At 43.8% G+C, this 22,991-nt stretch overlaps 1 long non-coding RNA gene across 8 annotated transcripts in view; it reads right to left on the bottom strand.

Moving 5' to 3' along the window:
* The window catches only part of LOC111254748 (uncharacterized), a 92,270-nt gene that overhangs the window by 13,799 nt on the left and 55,480 nt on the right, over window positions 1–22,991 (bottom strand). For 2 of the 8 annotated variants that reach the window (XR_015316309.1, XR_015316308.1), the window contains exons 2-5: window positions 10,816–11,028; window positions 1,465–2,329; window positions 797–907; window positions 191–346 (exon numbers count right to left, since the gene is read on the bottom strand). This is a non-coding gene — a long non-coding RNA (uncharacterized LOC111254748). Of the gene's footprint in view, window positions 1–190; window positions 347–796; window positions 908–1,464; window positions 2,330–10,815; window positions 11,029–12,710; window positions 13,042–22,991 lie in introns of those variants that run through there. The other 6 variants (XR_015316307.1, XR_015316310.1, XR_015316311.1 and 3 more) reach the window with 6 other exon arrangements.

Below are 22,991 nucleotides of genomic sequence, written 5' to 3' on the forward strand. Positions count from 1 at the left end.
TACAAGTAGACTCTAAGGTCACGCGTCAATAATATTACAAGACTACGAATGCCAATGTACCTATGTACACAGTAACTGAGTAACTTCTATGTACTATGACCACGTTACATTCTATCGAGGTTAGGCCCCAATCAACGTGATAAATCAATTTTAGTAGGCTTCAGCTTGTACGGCGACAAATACTTCGTACATTTACGAGATTTTCTCCCGGCGATTTTCGTCGTTGTGTTTTTGTCTTTGAACTCCCCATTTCAATGGAACAGCACGTAGGACACCATGCATGGTTGAATGGATACATCTATTCAGCCATTGCATAGGTGGCGATGATCTCAGCCTGCAAAAGAACCTTTTAAACAACGTATACAGAAAAACGAAATTTAGTACCAACTGCTCGCAGAGGAGTGAGAAAAGTACTCCTGCGTCCGTATCAACAATCCCTTATGCTTTTAGAAACTTTTTATATTTAACAACCATAGCAACTAGCTGTACCGTACAAGCAACACGGTTTCGTCTAGCCGGTATAACCTATGGCTTCATTATACCAATCTGTTCTTCGCTTTGTTCTGGGTCACCAACAATGATTTGATGGCGGAACAGGGAATTTCATGTCAGGCGAAGACAATGCCCTGCTGGTGCAAGTCGCCTTGACACCTTGACTGTTCAAATATGCATACGTCCTATCGTTTAAAGGCTATGGGATAAACGCGAATGAAGACTGTCTGTTCTATGGAGCCAATAAGAAAGCTTATGCTAGAACCATAGGCTGAGCAAAGATCAGGTAAGAAGCGATACTCACCGCGTCCCATTCAGTCACGAATTGGCATGATCAATTGATCTTCCCTACTGGTTCTCCGTACGTAGTAATCGCGAACGCCGTGATCGATTTTGTCACTTTAATGAAAACATACTACGCAGAGAAGCAGGTGTATTTGAGTACTGGAGATCTTCACCGGTGTGATACCCATTCCTCACGCATATTTATTATGTCTGTCAATAACATGACCTACCTTATATACTTATGAGGGTATTGATATACTTAATGTCAAGTTTATATCAAAAAAAGAAGAACAGTAGATCAATGACTGTGCAGGACTTCTGTGTAATAGTAATGTTAGCAATGTTTATACTTATAATTATTACTAATATATATAATATAATTATAACATGCATATCTTGCGCAAGCAACGCTTTCATTATCATCCGCAAAGCTCGCTTTATTTAACCCAGTACTTTGATAATTGTTTTTCTTAGCTAAGCGCAATACTGAGCTGACCTACGCGCTCATACTCGCTCAATATCGCTCATAACGCTCATAATCTAGAAAAATCAAGTAAGAACAGTTATTAAGATGGAGATAGAAACAAAGCGCAAGCTGTGGTACCGTAAAACAAGTCAAGACAATTGAAATTAACAATTGCTAAAGTTCGATACTTCTTAAAAAAAAACCAGAAGAGTAAAACTTACGGCCGCAACAAAACCCGTTCAGGAAGGTAAACAATAGCGGATAGGATACGCAGACACTGTGCCAGGATGCCGCAGATGCGACACGTAAGTAGCCTGCAAATTGGGGGTGTATTTATACCGGGAAAATTCGGCCCTGCGCGCTAACTTTAAGTTGTACAACGACCTCTAAGCGAGACGTGCACTCACGAAGTTAGATACAGATACTTTTACTCGGATCTCCGCTGGAAAACGGCGTCCATCCAAACCTTGTTGCAACACAATCCTTCAACTGCAAGTAAGCAAACGGTAGGACGGGCTGATAACAAAAACGCATAACGTTTTCGCTTTGCCGTAGATGCGATGCTGTTCGACGATTCGGCAGCTGGAACACAGTTTTCAACTTATGGTACGATATCTCGGAGTGTCAAAGGCCTATTCGTTCATGGCGTTCGCGACGGCCAGTCGCAGAGATATGTGAAATACATGACGAATAATGCGGTACTAGGCATAAATATGCTCTCAGCTGATACTTTTAGTCCGTGCGCGTTCTGATTAGTGAATTGCTTATGTCCTGACAGCAACCTGGTGGGTCACTGTGTGTCTGCATGGACCCTACCCTGGCAGACGGTTGGGCGAGGTTCCAATCGGAATCGACGACGGAATCGTATCTATTTTGGGGTCGGCGGCACCGCAGCGGCAACACTAGCAATAACTACGGCTGCTGCAATAATCGCTCCAAAAACAGCAGTAAAACCGTACAGACAGTTGCTTGGTGATCCCCTCCAGCTACTGGTTCGTACAACTCTGATGTGGCCACCGTTGTGCTTTATGCAGTTGGTCGTTTTGTCGGCAATGACTGGTAGGCTCCTCTAGTTTACTTCTATTCCTAAAAAGGTAAAGGGAAACGCGCATGAAAATCGCGATCATCCAGCTAGATGCTGGTAAGAACAGGTACTATAGATAGGACTTCTTCTTTAAGGACTTTTTAGGAATGCAAAGCGTGCAGCGGACAAAATGCCAGTGTGTGGTTCGACTAACCCCGCAACGGGAGTCCATGTTGAGCCAAACAGAGTCGCACAGCAAGCCAGCTTTGTAAGGCCAAAAGAGAAAAGCAAATGGTTGGACGTGAGCCTTCGGCTTACTTGCAGTGAGTAGCGGTGGGGAAATACTAAAAGGAATTGGCTATTCTATTTTTCTACTCCTGCTCCGTCTTGTTCTAATCCACTTTGAGGGTGATACACTGCTGTTGAATTAGGGAATGGCGATTGTGGTTAGGATAACGTTTAGGATTCACCTGTGAGGCACCTGTAGCTAATAAATAGAACAGAATAAAAACATTCAAGAAGGTCAAGTATGGTAAAAGTGAGCATGTTTTTTTCTCTTTTACTAGATATTGCTCTGTGATTTTTGTTAGATCAATTTAATTGCAAAAGTTCCTATAATATAGATAAATAAATAGAGTTTTATTCAATAATAGTGTTCTGTTATATAAAGAGGCCGGAAACCACCTGGCCGCTTATGAAGCTACTGTATTGTCCATATTATCCCCTCCGAAGAATGGCCTCGATCTTCATTCGCTCGAAAAAAATATGCCATCAATGATAGCAGACCGGTGAAGTTTGCGAACCGCAACGAAAATATGTTGGAGGAGGGAGGATCGCCGCTGGCTGTTCCCCTTCCTAACCTTGTGGTCCCCAGTCGAAGCTGTTTTAGAAAGTTACGTTTGCTACTAAATAGTTGCGAGAGAGTAGCCCACTGCTGATAATGACGAGCTAAACCAAGCAGGTACCCAGGCCTGTACCGTTCCATACATTCCTTGTCCCGATCCGCAGAGGAGGTAACTTTTTCAGACAAAGAAACAACAGCCCCCTTAAAAGTGAAGAGGACTATCAAATCATTTCATTCATGTTGGCATATACAATTACCCATACAGAAATTGCGAGAACCCTTTTCTTTTTTATTTTTATTTAAAACAAATAAAAAAGAGAATAGTGTTTAAAATAGGTACACAACCGGGCACAGCGATCTTGTCCTTTTTTTGTCGCCACAGATGGCACCGCTCACTTTACTACGTTTTTTTTTTTATTTTATGTGTAAACAGTAGTAACGAATAGGCACTAGAAATTCGTATTATTATCGTTCAATTAATCTGTTTCCATTACCGACGTATTCATGTCAAGTTCACTCAAAAAAGGTTTTCTGAAGAACCGTAGAATCTTCAGATTTTTACTTCTATCGAGTAACTTCCCTCTCGTCTGTTTTGTATCCTATTTCAGCTCGTAGACGGGGCTCGCTGCCTATTTCTTGCTGATTACGCCTTGTCCACCAGGAACGGTTATTGGCAGCGTTTTTCTTCTGAACAAATCAACTCTTCTATTGCTTGTTCGGTTCTTCTCACTCCAGTCCTCTTCGGACCCAGGCTTAACCATACAGCATCTTCCCTTTGAAATCAGTCTTATCAATGATGCGATTGGCGTATAGTAAACGGTAAGGGAGACCCTTGTTAGTTTTGTATAAACGAGGCCTCATCACCTGCACGTCCGCTGTCCAAAATTAGGTCCCAATGTAATATACACAGGTAAAGTGTAGGCATACGATAGATCGAGTCTTAAGGTAAGTACATAAAACAGAGATACAGCCACCTATCTACTCTGTAGCTCGATCTTAGGTGTATCCGTTATAGTACAAACAACACCAAATGTGTACGGCGGGTCTGTTGTGATACAAGCGGATGGTTAGTCCACTGTACGGGACACATGTTCTATTGGTATCTTGTCTTGGCAAGAATGCATAGTGTCTCTTTTTCGATATGCACGAACCTTGCGTGTTTCTGTTAGCGGGCGTCGTCGACGGACACAAGCGGGCAAAGAGAGGATATTGCTTTTCCGCAAGACCGGCAGCGGCGTTGCCATTGCTTCTCACTGATATCAGCTGGTTAGTGTTCATATCAGCCGGGTGGGCGGCGAGGCATGACGCTGCCCGCTGGTTACGGGCTGCAGTTGTGATCGTCCGATTGCAGCCAACTTCCGGTTATTCGCGGCGGCCATGGTAGGAGCAGTGGAAGCTTCAGCCATCCGAATCTAAAAGAATCGGATCCTACCTGGGTTTCGCATCGGGTCTAAGCCGGAGCTTGTCACAAACACCCAGCGGCGGCTGCTAGGTGATTCAGTTTCGGGCTTAGCTACCATCGACTGCTAGCGAGCTACACGAAGAGTACCCTTCCATTGGTGTGACTTCCGGAGAAGACTTTGCGACACCTGTAACGTAACTCTATATCGTTCTATCCATAGCGATCTCGCTTGTTGAATGTACGCGTGCCGTGATGTTACTGGCCGCGTCTGTGTGTCAACGAACTCGTATATTCCAGCCTATACATGAATGTGTGTATGCTTAAGTAACGATGATTGTGCAAACAGCCAATGGTGTATTATGACGAGATTATCATGGGCCGCTATGAGACGCCTGCCAGAAGCCGATGCTAAGGAGTGTTACTGCTTCTGCCAGAACCGCTAAGCCTATCTGACTAGGTCATCGAAGCTATACTACATAAAAGCAGTGAATGAAACAGCCGATTTGCTCGACTGTATTGTACTCTGGCGATATGCGTATTCTCCATAAATCGCTCTCTTTTATGTTCCGATTACCTGTTTCCCATTTACGTCGTGGTAACACGTAATTATAGAGATATAATATATGGAAGGAACATACATACATACATACATACATACATACACATACACCCGTAGATTCGGATCGCTAGCTAGCACAATATAAATGGCCACGCCTGTCTGTGATATAATTGTAGCACGTGCCATTCGTGCTAGCACAACTGGAACAAACTAAAAACGAGTCGTCGTGTGCTCGTATTGACGTTAATTGATAACGGATATGGGCGAAGCATGCACTGACGGCGTTCGAAATCAGCTGCTACCTTTCGGCTGACCCTGTGCCGACGTAGCGTATCATTCGTGTATCGGCAGTCCAAACGCCTGGTTCTTCATCGCTAAGCTCATACAGCCATAGCGCGGTATCGTCAAACGATTTTTAGTGAACGATGCATTGCACGATGTACACGCATAAACATTTCGGTATGGTAAATTGATGTTGAATCACATTAAAGCCTTCTAACATAAGCGATAACACATTGCGAAGAATGCTGGGCGATATCGAACACGCCTTGACAGTCGAGCAACGATAAATGGACACGTAGGCCTAGTATTCTTACTATAGGATAAAGGAGCACACAATTCAGGCATTTTACTACATTTACTCAGCCGACAAACTTAAAGCTTAATCAAAATAAATATCTAATTTATATATCCAGAATTTACTATATATTTGTTAATTCCAGATCTAACAGTACGTATCCTGAGACCTCAACGTTGCTCTAGAACCTTCGCGTACTTAGATATCATTGTCCTTATAATAGCCTGCCCACTTGTCCATCTGCATACTTGCGTCGCACCCATTGCATCACTGTCGCTGTTTCTCCATTGACCGAATGCTGTTTACTCGGCTTCATGCGCTCGCTATATTTTTCTATTCTCACCTTTGTCTGTCTTACTTTTTTGCTGTCTACCTTTGCGCACCAGGATCTTTTTCCAAAGATGACTTAATAACCTATAGTGGTTTACAAAAATTGCCCTTAGCTTATTGACCTCGTACTTCACTTTAAACATATTTCCCAGTTACTCTCTACCAGAGCAAAGGCTACACGGGTTTAAGATGAAAAAAAATTGACTGCAGAAGTCCTGTTGGCAAAAGTTCAGCGGGCGTTTGGGTGCCAAACGGAAGCGGCCTCGAGCCAGGTGATCGCAGTCATCGGACCAGCTTCTAGCCACTTCGGTGGACAGACTGGATAATGGATGGCAATGCAAGTGAGACTTGTGGAAGGATATTGATTGATAGGGTGGGCGCTGTTTCCGGCGATCTTAAGCTCGGTCCTTGTCCGACCTGGATGGTTTCGAAGTAGATTTTGCTCTACCTAGAGCCCTACACCGCTATCTAAGCAACGACGATCGATGAGCAGTGGACACCCATGAGCAGCGCTTAGCTCCTACTATCCGTGGTAGTGCAGTCCAAAAGCAAAGCACACGAACAACGGCGAAAGGCGCGTAACAGCGAGAGCAGCAGATGAGCTCCGCTTGTCAACATCACTGCCAAGATCACTACCCACTGCCTGATCCCCGGCAAAATTCATTGATAAAAAAAAGAGAAAATTAACCGGTTAGTAAATTAGTAGATCCGCTGGGTGAGACCGAGACGTTAAGATCGTCAAGAAGATTCGAACCCCGAAAAGATATTCACTATAGTTTTTAACGCGCACTTTTATTTTGACTATGCAGCACGTGAGTGAAATAGGACGAAGCGATCCTTCACTTTGCATCCTGGCTGATGATTAGACCTAACAGGCCAGACCTACTGGAGAGTCACAGCATTGTGTTGTAGTAACTTATGGTAGTAAACAACGTAATAGTTACCTTGAAGGGAGTGCTGTTGAAGCGATTTCATTGTTAGCTTGGTCTTTAGTTTGCTTATTAACGAATTGCTATTAATTAGGGGAACTTCTTCTTTGACCATTGAAAGACGCTCCGGTCGGGGCGTTTGACTGGCAGCATAGGTACCTGCTTGTCTGTGTGTTTAATGTAAACGTGCAAGAGTATCGTTAGATGCACGTTGCACGTGTGAGAGCTAACGCAACTGTGGGCTTTAATTCATGCAACATGGTGCTACAATCACACCGTGATGTGTTTGAGCCTTGGGCATGTACGAATGACCGAAAGAAACCGGTCAGCTAGCTTCTCTGTTGTTGCTCTCCTTCCATTGCACGTAAGCTTTGCTTCGTAATGAGATTACCACGACACAACCCCAACTACATGTGTCTGATATATCTGATGCTAACGTCAAAAGAAGTGGGTTAACAATTAAAGTTCGTTTGGAAATGGAGGATATTTTGAGCGAAGCTTGCCAGTTTAGGCGATAATTGCAAGATAATTCCATTTCTTAGCTCGATACAAGACCGTTTCAGAGCAGTATAATGAAGGGACGTTAACGCATCAGCACGATTTGTCTTCGCCTGTGCCCAATTTACGTAAGCACATTCTTGGACGTATGTTAGACGATATAAACGTAAATCAAGTCAAACAAATAAATTAATGCTATGTTTATTGTCATTACGAGCAGATCTCAATACAAATGCGAAAAAAAAGGTACTCATAGGATTAGTTTGCTGTCTGTTGTAGAATAATGGTTTGTCATTTGGTGTAAATGACACAAGGAAACCGGTTTTTCTTTTATGAGAACAGAAGCAACTGGAGGAGATGCATTTTCAGATCCATCACTATAATAGGCCTAGTTTATACTTAGCGTACGCAAAATTATTTCAAATTAACAAACAAATTATCCCTTAGTTAGTAAATAACCTTGCATCTTCTGACCTTTATTGCATGCTAAACTTTTTAATCGATTGTTACTAGCGCTAAATGATAATGCTGATTAAACGAGGTAATTTATTTATGACACTATTTTAACAACGTTACCTAATTATAATCGTCCCTAACATAATGTTATTCTTTTATACGCGAAAGTTGAATAACTTTTGCTAGAATGATTACGTTCTATTCTGTGTACATATATTACTGTTTTTGTTTACTTTTACACGCCTGTCCTAGCGCTCTGGCGACTCTTGCGCAAGCGTATACACACCACTAGCAGTTCCATTTGCGATTGCTTTATCTATGGCTTCTCCAAATAAACGTATAGTAAAACATGCTTGGCCGCTTGTTGCCCTTTTTAGGGCGCGGAAAGCCCCGTAACCTCACGGACGCACATCGGGGCAATGAGGGAATTGAAGCCAACGTCGAATAATCCTCTGCTGAGTCGCAACGCTATAAGGTCTTGCGTTGCCATCAAATAATCAGACCGTGTGCTTTTGATTGCCGTGCCAACGGCCCATGATTCCCGACTCGAAGAACTCGAGATAGCGGACTGCATTGATTGTTTCATTTTCGACGAGTATCTTATAGAAGCAGATGCCCCTGACGTCAGTTGTCAGGGCTATTATCACCTGACGTCCGGACCTACTTGGAACTGCCGCAGGATTCAACTTCTTTTCAGGGCGTTTTCGACTCGCAGTAGAGATTAAGCTAGGTCACGTCTACGCCGGCCCTATGCTCCAGGCAAGGTTCCTCTTGATGAAGGTTTCGCACGTGGAATATACCATACGCATTTCCAGTTAGCGTCAATTAACGGGGGCTCACTTTTTGCTCAGTTTCTGCGTTGCATGTGAAACGCCAGTTTTGACCCACAGGACTCTTAGATTTTAAGTCCTGCTTTGTGGAATCCGATTGTGGCAATGAGCTTTTGTCTTTCGGGCCTTGACATCTCTCCTGCTGGTCTTCAACTCTCCAATCTCCATTGTCGAAATGTTTGCACCATTCATAAAGCCTCTTCACCTAATGTTTTCACTAGTATGTAATGAATCTGCGCAGCGCTGTCGCCTTTGTACAGCAAAACGTTAACCACTAAGCGTTGACTTTTGAGACTAAAATATATATTGTTCCTTTTGACCTCTTTTCGCTTGGAGTAAATACAGCCAATCTTTACCCGCAGATTTTTATAAAGTTGGAGTACGTACCAGGCGAATTTCGTCTGCTAGTAACGATCATTCAAAAATTTCATCTCAAAGCCCGCCGGTTTTGTTTGTGACAGCCTAATACAGTCAGATGAGGCGTAAGTGCCCTAGCCCAAAGAACCTTGGAATTAACAGAAGCTATACATTGCATTTCACTATTTCACTTGTCTGAACGATTGCCAGTGTGCTTTTGCGTTCATTACCACATACATCCTAGCAGCTAGCCATGTAACCTTTGCTCGGTCAACCTGTTCAATCGCAGTATAGTAAAGGCGTCTTACATGATCATAATGATCCGAATGTATTTGCTCTAACACCAATCAATATACCTTATTTTATAAGTTCCTTTGTGTCTATGGGTGAGTACCTGCATTGGTTGAGCAATCGTTCGTTTGTACAGGTCGCCACTTTTACTAATTTGACACGAGTCATCGATCTATTTCACTTCTTAAACCCCTGACGCGCAATAATGGAGCTAGCTAGATCACACGTGTGCACGCCACTCGTACAAGCTCGTCAAGTACTTCAGTCTGTGACGCGTTGGCTGAGGCACACGACACACACAGACCAGACTAAAGCAAACGGCAAACCTAGCTGAATGACAATAATATTCATTCTTTGCTTTTCTCGTTTGAGATATGTTTGCACAACTTTCAGGGTACAGTCCGTCGAGAGTATATATACATATATGAATTGTCCCCTTCATACATCTATTATTAAACCAGCTGTCTTCATAACCAATACGACTATTACAGGCTGCCAAAGCGCACCTAGTGCTCAGACAAGGAGTACTGCCTGGGCGGCCGCTCGCAACCACTAGGTGATACAGACCTCACAGAAGCTATCACCCATCTCCATAAATTTCTCGTTCACTTTTGTTCGTCTTGCATCTTTCTCTGTTGGACTGCTTCGCAGTGGGACACGCTGCGCTTAGCCGGTACTCTGAACACGCGACTCCCAACCTTTACTTAGTTTATCCATCATTGAAGGTTGACGCGTGCAATGCGAGCAGAAAATGGCCGCCGTTGTCGATGCTGCGAGCATCAAGCGTTGACCGCCGCCTAACCGCGTGCACTGCACGCGCGGATTGAACTTCAACTTTAAAATTGGCGTTCTACAGCTTCCCCATTTACTCTCTCGCGCGCTTTTTCTCTTCCTCATTTTAGCTGTATAGAACTTCTCTGTTCAAATCTCTCTCCACGAACATTTCCCTTGGAGACGGGTTAGTCTCAGAGGCAATCAGTCCTTCCCGAGTACGCTACGCTGCCAGGAACACCATTGCCTGGTCGTTTTGTCTTCAGCTTCATACAGAGACACATCGATTTTAGGAGGTCGGGTACATGACTAGCGTGGGGTCCATTCATCTAGTACGCAGTTTAGGGTAGTCTATGGAGCGGGCAGCCCAGGTAGATGCGTGTATAGCGAGGGTATAGGACGTACAAGGCAATAGGATGTGGTTGTACGGATCGCAGAGTGGAGACACGTTACTGCTCACGACAGAGGGTCTATGTCACACGGATACCTGTTAGGTCAGCAGTTGGCAGGAGTTTCACGAGGAGAGGCTGTCTATAACTCTAATACAATACTACTTCAACCCCTTGGAAGAAAGGGAAATGCGCTTTGAAAGGGCTGATTATAGGATGGTCCTATGCATATTCTACCACTATTATACAATTTATGTAAGAAAAAGAAGAAAATATGAGTTGACACGTACTACTGGTGCCAATGACTGTGCTCACCTGCAATGTTTCTCAACGATACTAGAGCTACGGCGAATTTGCCGTGTAGTCTAATGTCACGATACATTTCGGGGGAGAAAGAGGTACGTTGCTTAGCATCCTTACGGGTGGCCCTTACCTTCTCGTCACTAATAACTGTTTTCTAGCCATCATCTTCTCTCTTTCTCCACCGGGATCCATCATAGTACCTTTACTTCCGTTATCTGCAATTACCTTAATTAAGAACCAATATAATTAACATCAACGTGCGTCCCTGCCCTGTTGCGGCAGCGCGGCCACTGCTATCCATCACTTCTGGCCTGCCGCCACTTCCTTTTTAACAACTGGCGAGTGGCAGAAGGTGCCAACCCGAAACGAAGTGAATGCTGCTACCTATTAATGGTGACGAAAGCACAAAATACTGCCTCGTGAAGGATTGCTATTCTTTGAAGAAATGTAACAATAGATACATTTAGGGCTGCATCAGGTTCACTAGTGAACGGTTGTTTATCGAAGTTCGAACATGAAAATAGTGAAAACAGAAGAAAACCAATGAAAAAAATTTTTAGTTGGATCCTAATTAGCATTGATAAATGGCTTTATCCTTAGAGAACAGCGTCTGCACTATGATCCACTATACAAAGGTGATAAAGGCTTGAATTCGAGACTCCTTCGCAAGGGTTTGATGTTGTTCTCGTAGATCTTAAACCATATTAAATTAGTTATTCTTTGGCTAACAAGTAGCCATAAGGATTGCTTGATATCCAATCACTTCTTGTGGGTGTTCGAAAAGTTTATAAGACAGTAGGATAGTAAAGGCCTAGTATTTTCCCCTGATATTTATTTATCTGCGGTATACACTATCACCACAAAATAGGGCAATAAAGACACCTACAAGATAGGACGCTTTGGTATAATCTTTTTCTGCAGTTACCGGCTACTATGGGGAGACACTAAGCACGTAACCTACATTCTCTGGGCGTGATCTGCATATTATAGTTACCATTGTCCTATCTCTTATATACACATATATATCGTGTACTAGTAAATGAAGAGTTTGGTTTCTCCTAAACCAAATAAATAAATTGGTTTCTTACAAATGCATAAATAATTCTGCGATTTAGAGAGGTTCACCAGACACAGGTATAATCAATATGTTCGCCTGCCAAAAGAACTCAGTGGTTGATCGTCGTCGTGACTGAAGTTATTTAAAAGCTCCCGTGTGCATGTGTAATCCAACTTTATTGCCTCGACAATTTAAATGGGGATATCTTAGCAGCTAACTTGTTGATATATGCATGCAGTACATATGTTACTAAAGATCCTTAGCCTTAAAGCCAACAGGAAGTTACCTCTTCCTGCTGGAATTAGCGCGTTCACTGCGAGCCCGGGAATCATAAAAGCTTTAACCGTAAACACGGTATAGGCGAGCTACAGAAGCGGCAGGCCATCGACCGCGTACTTGTAGTGGAAACGTTAAACGCAGCGGAAAAGGGTCACATACAGAAACGAATTGACAAATCTCTTAACATATCTTACGCCAATAGCATACCTATAGGCAGGAGTCCTTATTAATATTTGCAATTTACGTCAACACGTTTGTTATTATCGATAAACGGGGTGTTTTAACAAAGCTGACTACGTGTTCATGTTCGAGATCCGTGCTACGTAAAATGCGCGTGACTCCATTAATGCTCAGCACTTATTTCCTATATTGAACTTGAACCAACTGTATAATAAAGCACTTTTTAATTTCTACAATTATAAACCACGAACAATTTTTTTAATCGGAAATCTTCTAAACAAAATTATCTCCACACATGTGTATCTCTAAGGTAATGGATGTGTAGGACAGTCCTACTCTGTGCTAAAAATCGTTTTTTTTAGTTTATCAAAAAACATATGGAAAATCTTACCCTGCTGTATGTAAAACGCTCAAACAGCTATTGTGTAGTACCAGCACTACTGATGCCTCTGATTCACGAATCGTCTGATTATTAGATTCAGGAACTTACAAGCTATCTGCCTGATGCGTGTTAGCGTTCGTTCGCTCGAGCTTGTTGGAGCTGATTGCGGGCATTGAACTCATACCGAATGCGAGTACACAACGGGAATATAAGGCTGTGTTACCTTTTAAGGTTGTTTCTCTCTATGCCGGCGGATAATGTCCTGCTCGCATAGAAGAAAGAAAGTTTCAAACAAGAGAAAAACATACGAACACAACACGCAGATGAAGACATTTGCGCTACTGCTGCTAGCATCGTCACCGTTGTTGTTCGGCTTTTACGATGGCCTATCACGCGAAATGGCCTTCAACTTAAGCCAAAAGCAAACCTTATTTATCCAGCGTAGCCAACGTTAGGCGCGTGATAGCAGATTACGAGAAATCTAACTGTAATCTAAGCAAAAAACGACTGGACTTTGATATTGGAAGGAGCTTTGGGCCCTGTTGTACAACGCTGTAGGGTTGTCTGTGCGTCAGTCTACACGGAGATTACGGTTATTGTGAAAACGAGAAGCAAATATGAAAGCCAGCCAGTAGGGCGCCATTATACATAAAAGAATGAGCATTGATACATGGGTATATCATGCCAGGGTTGAATATGTTGAAAACGTTTCCTTTCTCCAAAAGCACTAGGTCCATATGTTCTAAGAAGTTTTAGTCTTCCGAAAAATTTCGTCCGACAAACACAGGCACACTCTCAGATCCGTTGTCTTAAAAACGTGTTATTAGTAAAGAAATGTCAACTAGGTCGAATGAGCGTAAGGTTGTCGGCTGAAGCGTATTCGTTTGTTGAAACAGATCCTTATCTTAGGTTGTGCAGGGCCTAACATGCGCATTATGATCGTGCGATCCTAACATGATAATTGGCTTACGCGTATCATAAACTAGGCTAGCCATCCCGTTTTCTCTACAGGGTTTATGGAAAAGCCACCCGCTATCTATAATAGCCGGTGATAGATTGTCGTATACAGCTATTATGAGATCCGTTATACGCTTTGTAATTCACTACACTTTTAGGACACGTTAATCACAGAGCAACTAGCATTTCTATGAGCAAAACTATAATGGCCGACAAAAATCTGTGAATGTGAGTCAAACCAATACACTTCCGTCCTTTTGTCCAATTGTAGATTCTCGACATTGATATCAAACGCTCCGGCCTTCCCTTCGCTCAATTGACTTCTCCCCCAGTTGTCAGACATCCCCTGATAGCCTCCTCCGTTCCCTAATCTCTTTCGGCTGATGGGATCGATTCTGTGGGAATAACTCGTGCGGAATCCCATTGCGCGTTGGTGGTTTCGAGAAGCTTCACGAGTGGAACTTCCCAAGCACTGGCCGACAATCCTTGCACCATCAGCAAATGACGGTGAAGATTACATACAGCCACAAACAATACCAGGGGTGTTCTGATTAAATAAGGCCTTTCTCTTGTGTAGGACGAAAACCGCTATGGAAATGCATGCCCCCGTGGGTACGCGTTTGTATCTTTTGATTGTATAAGCACGCCTGTGTACTGTAAGCATCTTTCCTAAATTAAGTCTCGAAAGGGTATAAATGAATGGTATTCATTTATAAATAACTCCGCCATGAGCAATGATCAATTGTACTCAATTCTGGAGAAGATAGATGGAATTGAAAAACGCGCTTCTATTACGCATATCTAAGCAGCTGTTTTTATCTAGCTGCTTCTTGACGACCGCTATTTCCAGCTATATATTATATCCAAGACACTCTTTCACTTGTGTCATGTCCTTTTTACGGCGTCACCTGGCTGAATATTCTAATTGAAGCTGGCGTTCCGCATGATCAGCGTTCTAGTAAATAGTCAAACACTAATTACTGGCCTGGATTTCGAAATCCGAACACCGACCTAATTCTTTAAGGCTCGATACTGAACTATTTGTGTCGTTCGTAATCATTTTGCGCATTCGATTCTTCCCCTAGAAGTAACTTCGTGCTCTGATCTATAACTCGTGAAGTGCCTAGATCGAAATGAGCCTATTAGGGTGGCCATTTCACAAAATGGTCTCCAGCATAGTGCACCGTGCCCTTAATCCAACTATCCACTCCGATCTTGCTCGAAATTCGTGTACCTGGAATTACAGCGTAATGCGTCACGTAGTTCTATTGTACTCTACATAGACTCCTGTTCAAGTTGACAGCGTCCATCTTTGCAGGCGTTTATAATCATCGTGACCGCGTGTTATTCGAGAACCCTGCGCGTAGCTGACTCCATCTTTGAGTACTTGTCCTTGACTCACCCAGTTAGTTGTCAGGCTGTTCTTCGAGTGATTTACACGGTCAAGCATAGATACACCCAGCTATATCGAGTATATTTGTTTCTTGATCGACTTTGTGTGTGAACGAGTGATAGGAAATTGAGAGAGAGAACAGTCCGCAGCTCAAGACATCTATATTAGAGCTGACTTGTAATGATAAATTGAATCGCATCCAGTTTAGGGGTCAGACTATTCTATCACTTAGACTACATTAGACTCCGCATTCTTCTATTGGAGGACATCTGCGCTGGTATAACGGCGAGCGCTCGATCTGTAATCCAATAATCCTAAACGCTTCATAGTCGTACTAGGTGGTAGAAAGCGTGCATGCAATGAAGCGCCATTGAGAATTACTATGCCCCATTATTCTACATAGCATTATGTTATTTCTCAGTACGTTAGAAATAACATAATGCTATGTTCGTATAATAAATAATTAGATATAATAATATAGTAATAAATAGATGAAAAAACAGTGCATTTCTACACAATAGCTTAGTTCCGCCACCAGCTGCTGGAGGTGTCTATGCTCAACCATGTGTTATAAGTGGGGGATCCTATTTGTACAATGCTGACGTATAGATAACTAAATTATGAAGTTCTGGTTTCGATAAGTTCTTACTGAATGGCTTAACTTAATCATTGTAGTGCCTCAACTGTTTGCTCGATCCCTCCTACCACAGTTTCCGTAGTTTGTAACTAGTAACCTGAGATACCACATTTTGAATGCAAAAGGGCACGTAATTTTACAAATCCTAATTTTATTTACTACAAATTGGACGTGATCACACCTAATCGGAATAAAGAGATAACAAGATTTTGTTTTTATATACTGCTTAGCACCTTCGCGTCAAACAGCTAGTGGCATTTTTCCGGGAATCTGAAAAGGGTTAATGATCTTGGGTTGTTTCCATACCAGCGACGCCGACTATGAAAATCATTTACTTTACACGGCAATAGGTACCTCTGTATTAGGACATATTTATGTTGAGTAGGTAGGGTGCACCATACCTCTAGCCTTCCTAAGCCCAGCGTTAATGGCTGTTGGCGATCTCCGATCCGTAATCGGGCTCAAGATGGTTGCCTATGGGTGAAAACATGTTGCGTCTCAAGTCCGTCCCATAGCAACTTACCTTAGTAGGCTTGTATATGCAAGGATATATACGTGCACTTCTTATACCAGATCTTCCCGGAAGTCCAAATGAAGGCTGCACGATAGAACAACTAGCTCAACCCTATAGACCCAGACCCAAAAGCTGGCAAGTACTATCAAGCAGGATAACAGCAGTATGGCAACTTACTTTTCTCTTCTACTAACGAAGAGCGGACTCCGCTTGCCCGTTCGCCTGCTATCTCGAGCATTTTTTGCGACTCGCTTTGCTCGAACATCGGCGCAGGTTTCATCCAGCAAAAGATCTCTGCTGCCCCTTCTCCCCTCGTGGCCGTGCACAAAATGTGGAAAGCATCCAGACCCTCCTTCTTCGGTAACTTGTGGTAAGTGCCATCCACTCGTGCGCAGGGCGTCCGCCCCTCGCCCTTTCCCAGGCTGCTGTTCACAACCGTCTTATGTCAAGCCCCTTTACGGCCAGTCACTGCACTTTTTCCGTACAGCTCTTAGCAGTTAGCCGTAAAAGAAAACCCGCCGATGACAGTGAAAAAGAAAACCAGCCCAGCCATAAGAGAATGAACGCAATGAGAGAACGAAGGAAAATATGGGAAAGAAAGATATTGGTAAGTAAATTCCCTGGTATTGCACATAGAAGATAAATACAGTCCACCGAAAGAATATGTATATTGCTATCCACATTTATCACAATTCTATCCTTTGTAGTATACAAGCATGTATCCCGTGGTCTACGTAGGGGCGTCAATACCACCCAGATAACTGGCCATTCGAACTAGGCGGAAAGCGCGCTAGACGACGGAACGATGCACAAACAAGAAGAATTCTTTCACCTGGCGGCCTGCTACCTTATACCTTACAACATCACTGTAGAGGCATTGTCGAGACAAAATCACTCAGACGGCTGAAGAATTCTACCAGGTCAGGCAGTTTGGAAGGTTTTCATCAACTACCGGCGTTACCCTGTGCCGTTTCAGTGACATCATCTACGTGATGGTCAGCCTGGCGGCTTTACGGTGACTATACTCGATCAATAGGAGATCTGACGGAATAGCAGACTGAGACTAGAGTTTCTAGTTTAGGAGGAGAAAAACCGGGTCTACGTGGGACAGCTGCAGTGGTCTGCAATTGCTTCCGATTAGGCGGAGAGCTGTCGATATCGGCAGCTACATGGCCGCAACATCTGCTCGACTTGGTCTAATACTACAACGCGGAACACTTTGTTTTTTTTTTTTTTTCACTTTTCATTTTTTTTCATTTCACTTTTCATCTTATTTCCGCTTTTCCCTGTTCTTGCGTCATTCGCCCTCTATTCGGTCAATCGTTTTAGTCGCCGCTCGGCCTCGTTCGCCCTGCCTTTCTTTGCCACGCGATTGTACTGGAAGTCAGCGTTCGAACAGTGACCTACTTCGATTTTCTGCTCTTCAAAGACCAGCCAAAGTCCTTACTACCTTGTTGGTGTTGCAGCGTTCTTAATTGGGTTAGATAGCAATGGCAGTAGCAGTGCTGGCTGGTAACGAGGTCTCTAAAAAGCCCAATGCGGGACAGCAAGATCGCTTCTTCGTAACATACTATGTAACTTGCACAACTGGCTGATGCCTTAAACTTAACGGTCTTCCGTCAGTTAGCAGGTTTAAACGTTGCGGGAAAACTGTGGAGATGGGTTTGGGTTTGGGCCTTAGCCCGAGTTCAGGACAAGGCGAAGGCAGAGGGAGAAAAGTTCGTTCATCTATCGTCTCGTGAAGACGCTCACAGAAAGGCAAGTTATCAAGTGCTCAGCGATGGTTTTAGTAGTATTTGTTAGCCATTAGGGGGTAAGTGAGGAGGAAAGAGGTGGAAGCTAGAGCGCTGTCCGCATACAAAGACATAGACACCCTGCACAAAGCACAAGCGCCAGCTTGTATGTAATAAAGTAATAAGTTGCTCTCAAATTAATAGGTTGCGTTCACCGAATTAGCAGAAGCCGGCTGATAGTATGGATCATCGGTTTGCCTTCAACAACGCTGGGCGTATATTCTATCGAGATAAACGTTAAAAGACAAAGTATCGTAGCTCACTTTTGCATAGCATTCTAGATACTTGAGTTCGGCAGTTTTACAGTATGTGTACGTATATGGTCAAATGTATATGGTTCCTTTCTTCGCAGTGTGTGCAGTGACACAGATCTTTTCACCGACCAGTCAGGCATGTCACACGTCCGTGATGGAATATATCCGACTTGATCTTTTGCTCCGTACAGCTCGTCCGTATTCAAATATAGCTGTTTTCTTGCTTGTGATGTATGTGATCATCTACACACCCTTGCGACACTTATGTTTCACCTTCGTGTACGCATTCAGATGCACATAAACTGTGCCGCATGCTTATCTCGCACAGCCGTATATTCGCATTCTCTTATCAGCAGCGGACGGCTGACAGTGGATTGGCGTCATATGCTACTTTTTTCCTATCCCAATAAATGTGAAACCTGAAATCGACGCAGCCATAGCGGCTCGGAGTACGGGAATGGGGGGAGAGATACTGGTGGGCTTAAAGCGTCATGGTGACACTAACAGTAAAACTATCCTAGGCGGCTCAACTGGACGTCGCAGATAGTGTTCTTTTTCTTTTTCCCAAAAATTTGGTTGCCTGGCCATGTGGCCCAATATCTCAGCCATCGCATAGACAATTGCCTCGAGTAGGTTTTCAGCGCCACCGATCGCATCATCTTTTGAAGAAGAGTGCTTATCGCAATGTGTATAGGGTCGATTTCGCGTTTTCTGATCACGATCGCTTTTGTAGCGCATCTAGGACTTCTCACGCGTGAATTTTCCAAGACAACACATACTTTGCTTCTGCACTTTTCCTCCGAAGCGATCATCTCGTGTACGTATTATTCGGAACACCTCCGCGTTACAATAGGCCACACTTAAGAAGCTCATAGTGAGGCCAATCGTGGTAGAAAGAGTCGGAACTTAGAATGAAGAAAACTAGACAGAACCTCCGACTGCGTTACCCCAGGAGAACGGAGCGCTACAGCAGGGAACATGAGACGTGCTTGGCCTGTTGATTATCATCGAGGTCCAGATTGATTGTTGGATGGGAGTAAGCGTCAGGATAAGATTGAACGTAAATTGGCGCGGCTAGCTAAGCAAAGCATTGCTGTGGTCAGATAACGTGCACGTGATTCATTTCGAACATCGTCCATGCAAAATTCAGGTCGTCATTAGTGGCGGGCAACAATAAAATTGACCTTAGATTGACAAAAAATCAATGTTAATTTACTCCCTTGTTATAAATTCTCATCTTGATCTGTCAGAATGCAGACTGCTAGTCAGTCTAACGAAGAGATGAACGGCGATGATGATGGCCGCTATGCCATCTGGAAGACATTTCAATGTCAATCACTCCCGCAGCTGCCGGTTTTGTCTGCACTTGGAAACTGTGAGGCTAGCAAACTAAGCACATGGCAGGCAGAGGCAATAATTAGCCTTATAGATTTGGTACTTTTAGAAGTAGGCAATTGAAGAATACAGAAAAAATGCAACTATGTTTCCACTCAACGCCCCCCTCTTATCGTACAACGTGCTGTGCAGATAGCGACGTACACATCTAACGTGTCGCATGTTCATATCTTTGTTTGCTATGCCTACGGTCCGCTTTAGATGGCACGCGTGTTTTCTTATACATAACTTTTACAAGTCGTTCTCACAGTCGGACAGTTAAATCCCAGTCATCACATATCATTGTCTACTATGTCATCGTCAGGGCCATTCAGTGACGGATCAACGTACAATGATACTACACTATCTACTAGATACAATGATAATAGCGAGCGCGGCAAGCGGAAGGTGCGCTCCATACACTCCGGTTTCGTCCCTTTCTCCATATTCTGCAGGGTAAACATATCTTGCCGGCCGCTCAACCATACCCGTGCTAACCCTACAAGACCAACGTTGGCAGCCTGTTCCCATCGAAATTCAGCATGGCGGTTTCATAAAGGGGATCCCGATCAGCATGGAGAGAGAGCCCGCTACGCAAGATGACGAGAAACCTAAACAGCTATCTAGCCATCGATCCTGGCCAGCAGTGGGTGCGCAAATCGCCGTGGCATTCACACATGAACGCGCCCTTTTCTTCCAATCACCACTGCACCATTAAGCAACAATGAACCTAGGGCACCCTTGCTTCTCCGGATCTCGGAGCAACGATCTCGTAGAGAGACACTCTGCCAATGGGGTGGTAGCCAGAGGTTGGTTACTTCCAGTTACGTGTTGAGTGGAAGATGCGGAGAAACCTTCCCAGATCTGATCTCCTCCCACTACTAGCACCACCATACGTGTTCGCGCACAGTTTTAGCACAGCTAACAATCTTTGCTACTCGCCTGCATCCCGCCAGGGCTCGTATGAAAACGGATACGATTGTGACCCTATCGACGATGACTACAGACAACTACACTGCAATAGCTGCCTCGTTTGAGCGTCATATACTTCCCTTTCCCAGACGCACAAGATACAACACGACGATAACGGCAGTGGGGTTGCTCCTGCTACCGATGAAAGTATGTGTAATTGTCATTACAATTATCATTGTGATTTTTTTTATCAATTGTCTGTGAACATAGAATCGATGCATAACCGCATATTTAACTACTGTACCCAGGGGGGGGGGGGAGTGTATTTGGACGGCGGGGGAGAATTTCACTAACATTGGAGGTAGTCTATGGGGGTATTAGTTGTCTTGTTCGCATTCCTTTACCGTAATGAGCACATATCCCGTGTTTGATAGTTCGCCTAGGCGGGCACTGCGCCACAAGGCACTGCGTGATCAAGATACAGGAATCATAACAGTGTTGGAACGCTTATCTGTTACACAGTATAGCTATACTGTGTGGGAGTGAATGAATGGCTTCTTACTTGTGTCGGTGCCCTCTTTGCTTGGCGCATCTATCAAGAAACTCGTTTCAAGTCGAGTGCCAACAACTCAACTACGATTGATGCAGTAGCATCTGATAACATCACACGCCATTCGAACTCCCATAGCCTAGGCATAAAGCACCGAGCTAGATATTTAGAGTCAGTCACGACTGCTACACACGAAAAAGGTTGGGGACGCTTTGATTCCAACGGGCAATATTTTCATCTAAGCTGCTTAGGACCGTGGCAGGATCCCTAAACTTGCCAGTCTCATGGACTCCGACAGTGGGCGAGTCTGACTAGAGTGATGAGAAGTACGTTGATATAATACGAAAAGGTCGAAGGGCGGAAACAGGTCCTAAGCGAAGATGCAAAACTGCGTGAAAAGAAGGGACACACCAGGAAAGACTTCATGAAGGATCTTGTAATGGGTATTCGACTCACCGGGATCCCTTTTCACTACTGAGCTTACTCCTGAGTTCTCTTTGGGATCAGCTGATATTCATATAAAGACACGAGACACATCCACGATCAAAATGCAATGGAAGCTCGCGAAAAATGCTCACTCGCTATCATTTCCCATGGCATTCTTCTATGTTGAGCGTGCTCTTTTGTGCTATCGTTGACTTTCTCTAAGAAGTCGTTTGGCGGGAACTTCTACTGAAGGATGTCGGCTTAGCGACAAAAACGTTCGAAACGACGTTAAAAAGCCACAAAACTGGGCGTGGCTATACATACGAATGGGGTCGATAGAGAGACGGAGGTTTGGCACAACCGTTTGATCGTGGCTGGATCATAACTAGACCGAGGTCGCAATTACCGCATTTGGCACACATCCATCCGCCGCGACAAATGTAGTAAAGTCAGCCGTAACAGCAATTAGCCTGCTGTCTTTTGGTGCACTTCTTCTATCACAATTCCGCACCATTTGCCCTGGCCATACTGGCCTCAGCGTGAGCTTCACTGTTATCGTAACTGTACTGGTTGATAACTTGTAACCCTGGCTGGTGAAGGGCTTCAATCCATCATTGGCTCGAATTCTATGGTAGTGGTATCGTTAGGGCCAAACGATCAGCGGTGATCCTTCAACGTGACAATTGATCAATTGTTGCACTTCTTATCCAGCTTTAAATATTTACAAACAGATTAGATATAGAAAATTGACCGTAACTTGCGTTACTAGCTATTCGTAGTGTGTTCTGGCTGTAACTTAATGAGAACTGAAGATGTTTAATGAGTTGAAAGTAACCAGGGGTCGCCGCTTCAAGTCCCGTTAACGACATGTACCATACAGCCTAAGCAATCGAAGTAAGTTATTCATCCTATGAGTGTGACCACATATGCGTGAATCTGCATACCATAATTTGATCGTGCCTTGTAGCATTGAAAAATGTTCATGCTGCCTACAACGTCCACTTCGTTTTTACTCACCCATGCCAGATCGCAGGAAACATAATTTGATCAGTCTTAATATTAATACCTCAATATTGTTCGAGTTTTACATCCGGTATAGCCATTAGATATTCCATCAGACGACTGGCTCCTAGTACGGGATGAATCGCCCAGGTTAGAGTCTACACCACAACGCGCCACTAAGACTAGGGGCGCAAATACGTTACCCACTAAACTATCACGGGGACCTGATACCAATAATATTATTATGTTACCAATAACATACCCATTTCCCCTTACGAACTTGTTCCTTACACCCTTCTTGATCAAATCCTTGTCGTCCTATCGCGTTATAGAGCAACATTGTATTTTAAACTTTCGCATGGCCGAACAGATACATATACACACACATATACGCAAACAAAAAGCATAACGGTCCTTATACGCCACCATAGAGTTAATGAAGTTGCGTTTTTAGAGATCTTGTGGTAGCCCGATGCGC

This window comes from Varroa destructor, unplaced genomic scaffold (genome assembly GCF_002443255.2).
Source record: "Varroa destructor unplaced genomic scaffold, Vdes_3.0 BEIS01000007.1, whole genome shotgun sequence".
Lineage (NCBI taxonomy): Eukaryota > Metazoa > Arthropoda > Arachnida > Mesostigmata > Varroidae > Varroa > Varroa destructor.